General features: G+C 49.5%; 1 long non-coding RNA gene across 1 annotated transcript; it reads left to right on the top strand.

Moving 5' to 3' along the window:
• The first annotated feature begins 429 nt into the window (after positions 1 to 429).
• LOC127605741 (uncharacterized) lies at positions 430 to 941 on the top strand. The gene is made up of 2 exons (XR_007963637.1): positions 430 to 651; positions 864 to 941. It is a non-coding gene; the product is annotated as an uncharacterized LOC127605741 (long non-coding RNA).
• Positions 942 to 14991: the final 14050 nt, after the last annotated feature.

Raw genomic sequence — 14991 nt, 5'->3', positions numbered from 1 at the left:
GACTACCGGGCCGCCCTAATGGAACACAGATAATTTCTATTTTTTCATGTCAGAAAATGCATATTTTTTTTCCTCTTGACTTTGCTGCACTCACGGCAACCTATCCTTAGCGCAATCCTAGTTCCCTTTCTTAAAAGTTGCCTCGACACGTGCTAAGCTAGCAGCATTATCGACAGCATTGACTAAATGGAGCTGAAGTCCGCACTTGAGAATGTGCTCGTAGATGGCACGCACGCCTACTGCCTGCAAAACCAACCCGTCCTAACGGTTATGGAAACTGACCTTCCCAAATTGCCCGTCACGCCGTCCAACCCACCGGCGTCGAAGTAAAGTAAGCAATCTCGCACGACCGAAGGAGAGAGCGCGACCATGTTGCAACAAATATCAACGCTGTTTAACACCAGATTTGATACGATGGAGACAAATGTAACAACGAAAATAGAAAACCCCACGAAAACATTGAATACAGCCTGCGCCGAATTAAGAGATGTAAAAGCCAATCTAAAACAAGTCGACAACCGCGTTGGACTTATGGAAAAGAAAGTGAGCATGATTGAGGGGCGTCTCACTGAACTTGAAAACTACTCACGACGCTGGAATCTACGACTCTATGGTGTAGCTGAAAAGAAAAAACAAAATGTCCGTGAGGAGGTCAAGTCAAGTCAAGTCAACAGTATTTATAGAACACTTTCAAACAGCCATCGCTGCATACAAAGTGCTGTACATGGAGCAATTTAACATACACAATAAACAGTAAGACAAATCGGTAATAAAGGCGGTAGAAAGCACCAAACAGTAAAATCAAAAACAAATCTAAGTCATGCTGAGTCGAATGCCAAAGAATACAAGTGAGTTTTGAGGAGGTCATCTCGATCTGCCAAGCGGTCCTGCCCGGAGAGAGAAAAGACACATTTCTTCACGCCATTGACACTGTACATCGACGGGGACAGCAAAAAATGATGCATCCAAGCCTCGAGGGATCATTCTCCAATTCACATCGCGAATCTTCCGAGACGCTATCTGGAAGGCTGCCAAAAAATCCAGTTTTCTTCAAAACAGCAACATGCGCTTCGCTGAGGATTTGTCGCCATCTACAAGGGAGAGAAGAAAGCTACTCTGGCCGCTGGTGGCGAAGGCGCGCGAGGAAGGAAAAACGGCGTACTACATCGGTGATCGAGCCTTTGCTAACGGGACCGAACTGCTTCCTATGGCTTAATTCCTCCTCTCCAACCCCGGCTGATTGGCGACTCCATCCATCCATCCATCATCTACCGCTTATCCGGGGCCGGGTCGCGGGGGCAACAGCTTTAGCAGGGAAGCCCAGACTTCCCTCTCCCTAGCTACTTCTTCCAGCTCTCCCTGGGGGATCCCGAGTCGTTCCCAGGCAAGCTGGGTGACATAGTCTCTCCAGCGTGTCCTGGGTCTTCCTCGGGGTCTCCTCCTGGTGGGACATGACCGGAACACCTCACCGGGGAGGCGCTCAGGAGGCATCCGAATCAGATGCCCAAGCCACCTCATCTGGCTCCTCTCGATGTGGAGGAGAAGCGGCTCGACTCTGAGCCCCTCCCGGATGACTGAGCTTCTCACCTTATCTCTAAGGGAGAGCCCGGACACCCTGCGGAGAAAACTCATTTCAGCCGCTTGTATCCGGGATCTCGTTCTTTCGGTCACGACCCATAGCTCGTGACCATAGGTGAGGGTTGGGACGTAGATCGACCGGTAAATTGAGAGCTTCGCCCTTTGGCTCAGCTCCTTCTTCACCACAACAGACCGATACAACGTCCGCATCACAGCAGACGCTGCACCGATCTGCCTGTCGATCTCCCGCTCCCTCCTACCCCCACTCGTGAACAAGACCCCAAGATACTTGAACTCCTCCACTTGGGGTAAGATCTCCTCCCCGACCCGGAGGGGGCACTCCAGCCTTTTCCGAATGAGGACCATGGTTTCAGATTTGGAGGTGCTGATTTTCATCCCAACCGCTTCACACTCGGCTGCGAAACGCTCCAGTGAGAATTGGAGAGCCCCGTTTGAAGGCGCCAACAGCACCAAATCATCTGCAAAAAGCAGGGATGTAAGACTGAGGCCCCCAAAACGGACCCCCTCAACGCTTCGGCTGCGCCTAGAAATTCTGTCCATAAAGGTTATGAACAGAATCGGCGACAAAGGGCAGCCTTGGCGGAGTCCTACCCCCACTGGAAACGATTCTGACTTACTGCCGGCAATGCGAACCAAACTCTGACATCGGTGGTATAGTGACCGAACAGCCCGTATCAGGGGGTTTGGTACCCCATACCCACGAAGCACCCCCCACAGAACTCCCCGAGGGACACGGTCAAACGCCTTCTCCAAGTCCACAAAACACATGTAGACTGGTTGGGCGAATTCCCACATACCCTCAAGGACCCTGCTATGGGTGTAGAGCTGGTCCACTGTTCCACGGCCGGGACGAAAACCACACTGCTCCTCCTCAATCTGAGGCTCGACTTCCTGACGGACCCTCCTCTCCAGCACCCCTGAATAGACCTTACCAGGGAGGCTGAGGAGTGTGATCCCTCTGTAGTTGGAACACACCCTCCGGTCCCCCTTTTTAAAAAGAGGGACTACCACCCCGGTCTGCCAATCCAGAGGCACTCTCCCTGTTGACCACACAATGTTGCAGAGGCGTGTCAACCAGGACAGCCCCACAACATCCAGAGCCTTGAGGAACTCCGGGCGGATCTCATCCACCCCTGGGGCCTTGCCACCGAGGAGCTTTTTAACCACATCGGTGACTTCAACCACAGAGATAGGAGAGCCAACCTCAGAGTCCCCAGGCTCTGCTTCCTCCAAGGAAGGCGTGTTGGTGGAGTTGAGGAGGTCTTCGAAGTACTCTGCCCACCGGTTCACAACGTCCCGAGTCGAAGTCAGCAGTGCCCCATCCCCACTGTACACAGTGTTAGTGGTGCACTGCTTCCCCCTCCTGAGACGTCGGATGGTGGACCAGAATTTCCTCGAAGCCGTCCGGAAGTCGGCTTCCATGGCCTCACCGAACTCTTCCCACGCTCAGGTTTTTGCCTCGGCGACCACCGAAGCCGCGGTCCGCTTGGCCAGTCGATACCCGTCAGCTGCCTCTGGGGTCCCACAGGCCATAAAGGCTCGAAAGGACTCCTTCTTCAGCTTGACGGCATCCCTTACTGCTGGTGTCCACCAGCGAGTACGGGGGTTGCCGCCACGACAGGCACCAACCACCTTACGGCCACAACTCAGATTGGCCGCCTCAACAATAGAGGCACGGAACATGGTCCACTCGGACTCAATGTCCCCCGTCTCCCCCAGAACATGGGAAAAGCTCTGTCGGAGGTGGGAGTTGAAACTCCTTCTGACAGGGGATTCCGCCAGACGCTCCCAACAAACCCTCACTATACGTTTGGGTCTGCCAGGACGGACCGGCATCTTCCCCACCATCGGAGCCTACTCACCACCAGGTGGTGATCAGTTGACAGCTCCGCCCCTCTCTTCACCCGAGTGTCCAGAACATGCGGCCGCAAATCCGATGATACAACTACAAAGTCGATCATCGAACTCTGGCCTAGGGTGTCCTGGTGCCAAGTGCACACATGGACACCCTTATGTTTGAACAAGGTGTTCGTTATGGACAATCCGTGACGAGCACAGAAGTCCAATAACAAAACACCACTCGGGTTTTGATCGGGGGGGCCGTTCCTCCCAATCACGCCCCTCCAGGTATCACTGTCATTGCCCACGTGAGCATTGAAGTCCCCCAGCAGAACAATGGAGTCCCCAGCAGGAGTACTCTCCAGCACACCCTCCAAGGACTCCAAAAAGGGTGGGTATGCTGAGCTGCTGTTTGGTGCATATGCAAAAACAACAGTCAGGACCCGTCCACCCACCCGAAGGCGGAGGGAGGCAACCCTCTCGTCTACCGGTGTGAACCCCAATGTACAGGCACTGAGCCGGGGGGCAAAGAGTATGCCCACACCTGCTCTGCGCCTCTCACCGTGAGCAACTCCAGAGTGGAAGAGAGTCCAACCCCTCTCGAGAGAACTGGTACCAGAACCCAGGCTGTGTGTGGAGGCAAGTCCGACTATATCCAGTCGGAAATTCTCTGCCTCACACACCAGCTCGGGCTCCTTCCCTGCCAGAGAGGTGACATTCCATGTCCCAAGAGCTAGCTTCTGCAGCCGAGGATCGGACCGCCAGGGTCCCCGCCTTTGGCTGCCGCCCAGCTCACATTGCACCCGACCCCTTTGGCCCCTCTCATGGGTGGTGAGCCCATGGGAAGGGGGACCCACGTTGCCTCTTCGGGCTGTGCCCGGCCGGGCCCCATGGGTGTAAGCCCGGCCACCAGGCGCCTGCCAACGAGCCCCACCTCCAGGCCTGGCTCCAGAGGGGGGCCCCGGTGACCCGCGTCCGGGCAAGGGAAACCTAGATCCATTTATTTTTATCATCATTGGGGTCTTTTGAGCCGTGCTTTGTCTGGCCCCTCACCTAGAACCTGTTTGCCATGGGTGACCCTGCCAGGGGCATAAAGCTCCAGACAACTTAGCTTCTAGGATCATTGGGACACACAAACCCCTCCACCACGGTAAGGTGACGACTCACGGAGGGGTGACTGGCGACTGAGATTGGTAATTCATACATCCGAAAATTTAAGGAAACAGAATCCTTCTCCAGGTTCACCTGAGTACCTCTTATGTACTCCACTGAGGAATGGATTTAAATATTACTTAAATTCTTAGAATAAATAAATAAATAGAAAGGCATTCATTCAACTATGGCCATCACAATCACAGCAATGTTATTAACCTGTTGACTTAGTTATTGCTAACTGGCACTTTTGATGCCCACCACAATCCTGCTAGTTTGGTTTATTGCAGGAATAATGTCTTATTTAGAATTGAATGACTGTTCATGAAACCACTGACAGAAAATGTATACCGGGTATACCTTTTGTTCCGTCTTAACATTGTGTTCCACTAATTTGCTTAAAATAGATGTTCAAACGGTACAGCCCCAAATTGTATAGGGTTAGTGTTTTAGCACACGATCACCCAGTTACATTTCTGAGTGTGTGTTTGTCGTTATTAATATGTGTTTATTAGAGCTGTCAAACGATTAAAATATTTAATCTAATAAAAAATGCAACTGTCATAATTAACTCATATGAACTAAAAAATTAATTGTGATTACTCACACATTTTTTATCGTTTCTGAATTTCCTTTTACATTTTTGTCCTATTTTTTCCCCATTTTAATGCTCTCGTCAACATGGAATCATGAATCAGTTTTCTATGTGCCAAATGCAAATATTTACTGAAATAACAATTTCGATTTTCAATTTTACATTTTTCACTTGGTGCAGTTATTCACACACAATCACTCACACAATATTACTGTCCATCAATAACGGTGAAAAACATATTTTGTCACACAACAGCTGCTTTAACAGCTTTTTTTATGAAATCAAAACAGAGCAATATAACATTATAAAGTGTGCATCTAAGGTACACTAGTACTCAGCCTATAGTGGATTTAAACCATGGTTGTATACTTCATTTTTCTCAAGTTTGCTTTCAACACAGCAGTCTGTTTCTGTATGTTTGTTGAAGAATAACGAGACACCGGACACCAGTGTTCATTATGTGCCGCTGTATTCGAAACTCCCGGCCGTACAAACAAGCACAACACTTCCCCCGTGCTGCAGGAGCAAACCATTCTGAAAGGGGGGGGGGGGGGGGGCCTTCACTCCCTCGAACACAGTCAGGCTATGTTGATTGTGTTGGTCCTTCTTGCGCGAAAGTCTCTCTACGGTTTTGTGTAGACCTCATTTCGAATGACTACACTTGGTTCAATGACAACACTGGAGACGTTTTACTTTCGCAACAACACTTCCCCCGTGCTGCAGGAGCAAACCATTCTGAAAGGGGGGGGAGGGGGGGAGTCATTTCGAATGACTACACGATGCTTTCTACAAAAACTTGTAGAAAGCATCGAGAAAGGTTGTCTTCCCCCTTCTTTAACACAGGGATTGATTACTTTGATACCAAAACCGAGACGAGATCATACCTTCATTGAAAATTGGAGACCCATTTCTCTATTAAATAACGACTATAAAGTGTTTGCTTCCATTATCGCTAGGTGTACTCGACCCAATTATTGATGAGTTTCAATCCGCTTTTATGAGTAAAAGACACATTTCTAATAATATCAGGCTCGTCCTAGATCTGATCGATTAATCATTCCTCTGCCCTGACAATAGTTACCTCCTATTTCTGGACTTCTATAAGGCATTTGACACGGTCGAACATGAGTTCATTTTTCGCTGCATGGATCAATTCGAATTGGGTGATTTCTTTTGTAAAATTGTTAAGACTATGTATGCCAATGGCAATAGCTCCATCAAACTGCGAAATGGCACCTCTCCAAGATTCTCTCTACATCGAGGAGTGCGCCAAGGCTGTCCGGCCGCTCCATTTCTCTTTCTATTGTGTACGCAACTCCTCGCCTGTCATATCAGAAGAAGTGCCATCCAAGGCATATCTACAGCGGGCAGAGAAATCCTGATTAGTCAGCTTGCGGATGACACTACTTTATTCCTAAAGACCTCCAGCCAAGTCTCTGCTGCGATTAAAACAGTCGAACAGTTCTCAGCGGCCTCTGGTCTCTGCCTAAATCTCAACAAATGCGAACTGTTCCTTATCCATGACCGGAATGAGACTTCGATCTGCAACATCCCAATTAAAGAAAAAGTTACCTATCTAGGGATTATCGTTATGAAAATAAAGCCATGCGATGTACAGCAAACTTTGACCCAATTATTAACAAAACCCAAGCTAAGCTTAACCAGTGGCTAGGTAGAGATCTTTCTTTAAAAGGGCGTATGCTACTAACCAAAGCGGAAAGAAGTCTTACGTACGCAGCAATCTCTTTGTCTGTGAATGAGAAAATTTGTAAGAATATCAATAAGATGCTTTTCGACTTCTTGTGGAGGAACAAGACTCACTATGTGAAAAGGTCTGTTGTAATGAATACCTACGAAACTGGTGGATTGAACTTGAACTTGGATCATACAATTTTTGGGTAATCCCTCATCGATCTGGAACTTTATACCTAACTATATTTTCTCAACTTGGTGGTCTTAACTTTATACTTTTATCTGACTACAAAATAGAAAAAAATCCCTTGGCTTTATCCAATTTCCACAAATACTTTTGGCCTGATCCTTGATATACAAACATAATTTTCCCCTTATAAATGCTTTATCTGGAATAATCTTTACATATTATACAAAAATAGATTGTTATTTCTCCATAATTGGTTCAACAATAAAATAGTCCAGGTCAGTCAACTAATCAATAATCAAGGTTTCCTTTTAAATTATGTTATGTGTTGTGTTTATTATTTTACTTTATGTTAACCGTTTTGTTAAGCGCTTTGTTACAGCTGCCGCTGTTGTGAAAGCGCTATATAAATCAGCATGTATTGTATTGTATTGTACTCTGATTTTTTAAAGAAATTTAATCTACCGGTCACCCCAAAAGAATTTGCTACAGTCATGGATGCTATTCCTTCTGGAATCTTGACCCTCTTGAAAGGGGTAGACAGAACAACCTCCACACCAACCCTAGACCCCAAAATGACTGCTGTCGACAAATCCTGCTTTATGTCAACATCAATCAGAAATAACAACAGTAACATACGATCCCTATTCCAAAAAGATAGTTCAACAATCCCACACATTATTGCCTACTGGTCTGGCTTTGTTGATAATCTACACTGGGGAAAAATCTGGTCTCTCCCATACAAATACCTCCTGACTAATAAAGTAAGGGAAATCTCCTTTAAAATGATATACAAATACTATCCCACCAAGCATTATCTTCTTAGGTTCAAGAAAGACATCTCTCTGTTGATTGTTCATTTTGTGGAATGTACCCTGAAACAATGATTCACTTGTTCTGGCAATGCCAGTATACCAACACAATTTGGAAAGTTGTATCCAGATTTATCATTGAACATATTGACTCTGACTTTATGCTATACTGGAAAAATGTACTATTTGGGTTCTACAAAAATAAGGAAAAAAACACGAAACAAACCTTCATTATAAATTTAATAATCATTATCGCTAAGTTCCATATCCACAAATGCAGATGGCACAATTCAAACCTCTTCTTAATTTTTGAAGCAGAAACAAAGCAGTACCTGAGCTCTATTACAGATTCCAAAAACGAAAAAGCTGTTAAGACTCTGGCTATATGCTCCTTATTTGAAATTTTTGTCTAAAAATCCCCTGGCTTCCTTTTTTTCCCCCTTTCTTTCTTTTTTTGTTTAACCGTTTGAAATGTGTGTGTATTGGATGCACGTTCGTTTTGTATTTGCTGAGAATTGTATTCTGACCTGTTCAATAAAGATTTGGGGGGAAAAAGAGCCCGATCCGAACCATCTCAACAAGGGCGGATCCAACAGCACCCACATTGCCGCGGACTCCCGACATCCACTCGTGGACAAGTCTCGCGACACGGCGGGCGGAGAGCAGTCCTTGCTGGTGAGCGGCCGCGCTGAGAGTGCGATGAAGCTGCCTAGCAGACCGTCCTTCCCCGACGCCGCAGCCGGTAAGTCGGGGGAGAGTCGCAATATTGTCGTCAAGCCAGCCGCCAAAGCGATTGTTAATACTTTGCATGACGTTAATCTGCTGCCATCGAGCGGCGTTGGCCACCTTCAAAATAAAAGATACCCAACAACCGTGGTTTGGATTTATTCATTCATTCATTCATCTTCCGAACCGCTTTATCCTCACGAGGGTCGCGGGGGGTTGCTAGAGCCTATCCCAGCTGTCTTCGGGCAGTAGGCAGGGGACACCCCGAATTGGTTGCCAGCCAATCGCAGGGCACACAGAGACGAACAACCATCCATGCTCACACTCAGACCTAGGGACAATTTAGAGTGTTCAAACAGCCTGCCATGCATGTTTTTAGAATGTGGGAGGAAACCGGAGTACCCGGAGAAAACCCACGCAAGCCCGGGGAGAACATGCTAACTCCACACAGGGAGGCCGGAGCTGGAATTGAACCCGGTACCTCTGCTCTGTGAAGTCGACGTGCTAACCACTGGACTACCGGGCCGCCCGGTTTGTATTTAATTAGTTTTTATTAATTAATTTAGTTATAAAAATAACTAACTAATCAGCGGTTAATAAACGATTAGTTCACCCAGGGAGAATGAAAACTGTCTCGGAATAGCACCTAGAAGCGCTTGAGATAAATTCCAAAATAAAAGGCATCTGAAATCTGCAATTTTGACCATTACACCTGATTTTAAAAAATAATTTAAAAGTCAGTTTTCATGAGTGATGGGTCCAGCGACACCGATGCGTTGACTGCGAGTGAGCACACCGCATTTTCTATGACTCTGCCACGTTGTTATTAAAAGTCACATAAAACGTAAACCTTGTCTGCTGACCATCATTACATCGGCTAGGCTAGTTTAGCTCTTGTCGTTGTTCAAAGCTTAATATGTGGCGTGGGTTGGGTCGGCGCCGCGAGTACGTGCTCGCGCTCACAGCAGAGAGCAGCATACTATCGACTGCTGAGACGCGCTTCACTCGAGTGACGTTGCTACAGTACGTGCATATTATGGAGCAGCTTCCGGACAAATACAAATTGTCCGCCGTGTAGAGCCATTTTGATCTCCTTTTGGAGAATAAGGTATTTATTAAAATCTCCTTGTCTCTCCAAGTGGCTCTCGGATTTTTGACAAGTCTTATTCCATTGTGTGTGTGTGTGTCTGTTCTCCACAACAGGGGAAATAGCATGCATTAAACGCAACAGACTGAAATTTAAAACACTGGAGCATCTTATTTTTCTAAATCAAAATTTGTGAAGACAAAGCCCACAAGCATCCTCATTCACATGATTTTCACATTATTGAAACACATTGAATGATACAATATGAATGCATGGATGTGAATGATATTGTCACGGGTCAATGTCATCTTTATTGTCAAATATGCTTTATGTATGACATAAGATAGTATATCCTTTATTTTTCCCACACTGGGGAAATTTACGGCCTCCAGCAGCAAGAATGTGGGTAGAAAGAAGAAAGAAGAAAAAACAAACAAACACAGTTCAATTAATGCACAGCATGTTTGCATGCATGTATGCACTGAGGAGTGAGAGGAAGAAATTTCATCTATGCTGCATGTGTGTCAGGCTGCTAAATAAAAATAACAACAATAAAAATAATAATAATTAAATGATGTGAAAAACAATTGTAAATAGCACTGCGATGTATCCATTTTGTATTTATATTGCACTTAAACAAACACAGCTAAGAAAGGATAGCAGCTACAGTGTATAAAAAAGACATGTAATCTGAACAGTATTGACAATATAAACAATATAAACAGCATAAACAACAACATAAACAATGGCGCTTGTAGCTATTGTGGGTAGAGTGAGGTTGTGCATTGTATACACGTCATCATCAAATCAGTTTGTTCAGTCTGTCAAGTGGGTTGGCTGCAGGGATTTTGAAGGTCCAGCAGGTGGCAGTGGTCAGCGACACAGTATCAACACAGTGTGTTATTGTGTCGACACGCCTCATGTGGCGGTCAGTAACCGCGAAAGGTATCGAACAATATCTATGATCATGAGCAACAGCAGTGGCACAGCATACAATACTCCGGCAATGAGTCGACCGCCGGAGCGCCTGGATATAGCAGGTGCAATCACTGACAAATAGGCAGCAGGTGTGCAAGGCCCCCCAACGGATGCCTCCCGGCGGCCCACCCAGTTTGGACGGGTGAGAAGCGTGCAAGTCACGAAGGAGGGATGGATCTAAGATCCAGGAGCGGGGGACCCATTGCCGATCCTCTGGCCTGTAGCCCTCCCAGTCGACCAGATACTGGAACCCCTTTCCCCTGCGCCGAGAGTCCAGGATGGCCCGCACAGTGTACACGGGGTCACCATCGACGACCCGCGGAGGAGGAGGCGGGGTGGGAGACGGAGCCAAGGGACTGGTCGCTACCGGCTTGATCAGCGAGACGTGGAGCTTGACTGTGACGGGGCTGATGACGGAGTCCACCACAAACGGTCCGGTGAAACGTGGCCCCAACTTGGCAGACGTGCCGGCCAAGCGCAGGTCCCTCGTAGACAGTCACACCTTCTGCCCCACCACGGAGGTCGGCGCCGGGCGTCGTAGACGGTCCGCGATCTGACGGTTTCTGGACGCGGTGCGGGACAATGCGGCCCTGGCCTCCTTCCACACGCGATGGGCCCGTTTGAGGTGGAACTGCACCGACGGAACCTCCACCAGACCCTCCTGGGACGGGAACAGCGGAGGTTCGTACTCGTAGGCCGTCATGAAAGGGGACCGCCCAGTGGCTGAAGAGATGAGGGTGTTGTGAGCATACTCCACCCAAGGTAAGTGGTCAGCCCAGGACGAGGGACGGTGGAGACACACACACCGGAGGGCCGCCCCCAGATCCTGTTTAGCGCGCTCCGCCTGCCCATTGGACTGCGGGTGGTATCCCAACGTCAATCTCGCTGGGGCCCCCAGGGACCGGCAGAACCGCTTCCACACTCTGAACACGAACTGGGGTCCCTGGTCGGATACAATGTCCTGCGGAATGCCATGGAGGTGGAAGACATGCCTGACGAGGAGGTTGGCGGTCTCCAACGCCGACGGCAATTTGGACAGTGGGATGAAGTGGGCTGATTTAGAGAAACGGTCCACAATGGTGAGAATGACGGAGCGCCCACAGGATGGGGGAAGACCCGTGACAAAGTCCAGGGAGATGTGGGACCATGGTCAGGGAGGAATGGGTAGTAGTTGGAGCAATCCAGCCGGAGGCCGATGCGAGGCCTTGCCGCAGGCGCAGGTGGAGCAGGCGTTGATGAACTCCATGACATCCTTCCGTTGCTCCGGCCATCAGAACCGCTGGGAGATGAGGTGCAAAGTCCGGTTCACCCCGGAATGGCATGCCACCCTGGACGCGTGCCCCCACTGCAACACCTCCGAGCGCAGTGGTGGAGGCACAAACAGCTTCCCTGCAGGACAATCAGCCGGGACTTGGACCCCGTCTTGGACCTCCTGAACCCTCCACTCGATCTCCCACCTCAACGCCCCCAGGATGCGATGGTCCAGAAGGATGGTTCCTGGTGTGGGGTCCCTTTCCGCAGGATCGTGGAGGCGGGAAAGGGCGTCAGGCTTGGTGTTCTTGGATCCGGGACAATAGGTGAGGGTGAAATTAAATCGTGTCAACAGAAGCGCCCACCGGGCCTGTCGCGAATTCAGTCTTTTCGCGGACAGAATGCATTCCAGGTTCTTATGGTCCGTGAAAACAGTGAAGGGCTCTTTAGTCCCCTCGAGCCAGTGTCTCCACTCCTGTAGTGCCGCCACCACAGCTAGTAGTTCATGGTTTCCCACGTCGTAATTCGCCTCGACGGCAGTGAGACGACGAGAGAAAAAGGCGCAGGGGTGCAGCTTCTAGTCAACCGGAGAACGTTGAGGCAAAACCACCCCCACTGCTGAATCCGAGGCATCCACCTCTACTACAAAAGGGTGGTCAGGATCAGGATGCTGCAGTACCAATGGGTTAGTGAAGGCTCTTTTCAAGTCCGTGAACGCTGTGTCTGCGTCCGAGTCCCATGTAAACGGGAGCTTAACGGTCTACCGGGTTAACGGTAGAGCCTGTTGACTATAATTACGAATGAATCGTCTGTAGAAGTTGACAAACCCCAAGAAGCGTTGCAGTTCCTTGCGGCTGGAGAGTGTAGGCCACTCCACCACCGCCTTGGTCTTTACGGGGTCGGCTCTCAGTTTACCCTGCTCGATGATAAATCCCAGGAACGAGATGGCTTGTACGTGGAACTCACACTTTTCTGCCTTGACGAAGAGCCTGTTCTCTAATAACCGTTGTAAAACGAGCCTGACGTGCTGTTTGTGCTCCTTTTAATGACCGGGAGAAAATTAAAATATCATCGAGATAGACGAAACAAAATCCGTTCAGCATGTCCCTCAACACATCGTTAACCAGACTCTGGAACACAGCGGGGGCATTAGTCAGACCGAAAGGCATGATTAAGTATTCGAAATGGCCTAATGGGATCTTAAAAGCCATCTTCCATTCATCCCCTTCTCGCACGCGAACCAGATGGTACGCCGCTACGCAAGTCTAATTTTGAGAAAATGGTGCCCCAATTGTAACGGAGCGAAAGCGGAATCTAACAACGGCAGGGGGTATTTATTTTTAATCGTAATGTCATTGAGCCCCCGATAATCCACACACGGCCGTAACGACTTGTCCATCTCTACAAAGAAGAACCCGGCACCTAACGGTGATTGTGATGGTCTGATGAGATCTGCAGCGAGCGAGCTATAAATGTAGTCCCTCAATGCCTCTTGTTCTGGTCGAGACACCTGATATAATCGAGAGCTCGGCAGCGGGGCGCCCACCTGCAGGTCTATGGTGCAGTCGTGCGGACGGTGCGGAGGCAGAGATCGGGCGCGATCCTTGCTAAAAACCTGTTTCAAATCGTGATAGTAACTCGGCACCCCGTCAAGGCAGATGTCTTCAGAGGCATCGTTACAGACACGTGTGTGCCCCCCTACGGCAGACCGCAAACAATGCTCGTGACAGAACGGGCTCCATAGTTCTATGGCCGGGCGGTTCCATGAAATGATTGGGTTGTGAGTCTTGAGCCAGGGTAAACCGGAACGGCTAGGGAATGCATCAAATAAAACCGTCTGTGTTCTACGTGATTCCCTGACAATATGAGCTTCAGTGGTTCCGTGATCCGTGTTACCAGCGCCAGAAGGTGTCCGTCGAGATCGTGAACACGTATCTTTGCGGCTCGTTCCTCGCTCGAACAGCCTATCTCCGAGGCAACGTCGGTGTCCAGAAAACAGTCATCGGAACCGGAGTCTATCAGAATGCAGATCTGACGCGCCCGAGACGGCCCGTAGATCTCACCCTCGAGTTCAAGTCTACTGGTGCGTCCCAGTCGAGAGTCAACTCTGCGAGGCTCTCGAGATTCAGCGCGGGGTCGTGACTCACAGTACTCGACGGTCGTAGGTGGTTGAGGTCCCAATGGGCAGGGAGCGGCCCGATGTCTCGGTAGGTCGCGGTTGGAACCAGCCTGGTCCTCGAACTGGCGCCGTCTCTCCTCCGGTCGGGAATTTCCGCCCCCCCAGCTGCATCGGCTTCTCCCTGGCGGCAGCCCTCTGGTCGCTGGGGTGCCCCCCGGACACGGCTGTCCGAGTTGTCTCGGGGGATGCACCCTGGTCCGCTGTGTGCCGGAACGGGAACCAGCCACCACCGCGCTCCCGGCTTCTCTCTCTCAGGCGGTTGTCCAAGAGCAGAGAGAGATCAATCAATTCCTCCAGGTCGGTACTATTGTCGCGGGTGGCCAGTTCATCCTTCAGCGCCGTGTTAAGCCCGCGACGAAACAAGCCACACAGCGCGCCCGGTCGCCATAGCCACTCTGGGCGGCCAAAATGCGAAACTCGATCGAGTAGTCCGCCACGGATTGTCTTCCTTGGCAGAGCTCCAGGAGCTGACCCTCAGCCTCTCTTCCCCGCACAGGATGATGGAACACCCGACGAAACGCCGCCACTAAGTCGGGGAAGGAAGACCGAAGGTTCGGTTTTGCTTCGCGCACTGCAGTTGCCCATGACGCCGCCCGACCAGTCAATAAGCTCATTACATATGCAACCTTCGCGTCATCACTGATATAAATGGAAGGCTGCTGGTCAAAAACGAGCGAGCAATGGAACATGACAGGTGAAAGGCTTCTCCTTTACTCTGCTGATCCGCTCTTCATTCCAAACTGCAATTTCAGACAAGCCGGGCAAGACCCCCGACCACGACTTAGCGGCGGCCTGAAAGCCACTTGACCTCGGCCCATGATTAGCGTGGACGCTCGTCACTGTGTTTGTGTGCAAATTCGAGTCCATTTTGGCAAAGACGCAATTTATTGATCG

This window comes from Hippocampus zosterae, chromosome 8 (genome assembly GCF_025434085.1).
Source record: "Hippocampus zosterae strain Florida chromosome 8, ASM2543408v3, whole genome shotgun sequence".
Classification (NCBI taxonomy): domain Eukaryota; kingdom Metazoa; phylum Chordata; class Actinopteri; order Syngnathiformes; family Syngnathidae; genus Hippocampus; species Hippocampus zosterae.
Note: the sequence above shows the minus strand (reverse complement) of the source record. Positions and strands in the feature narration are given on the sequence as shown.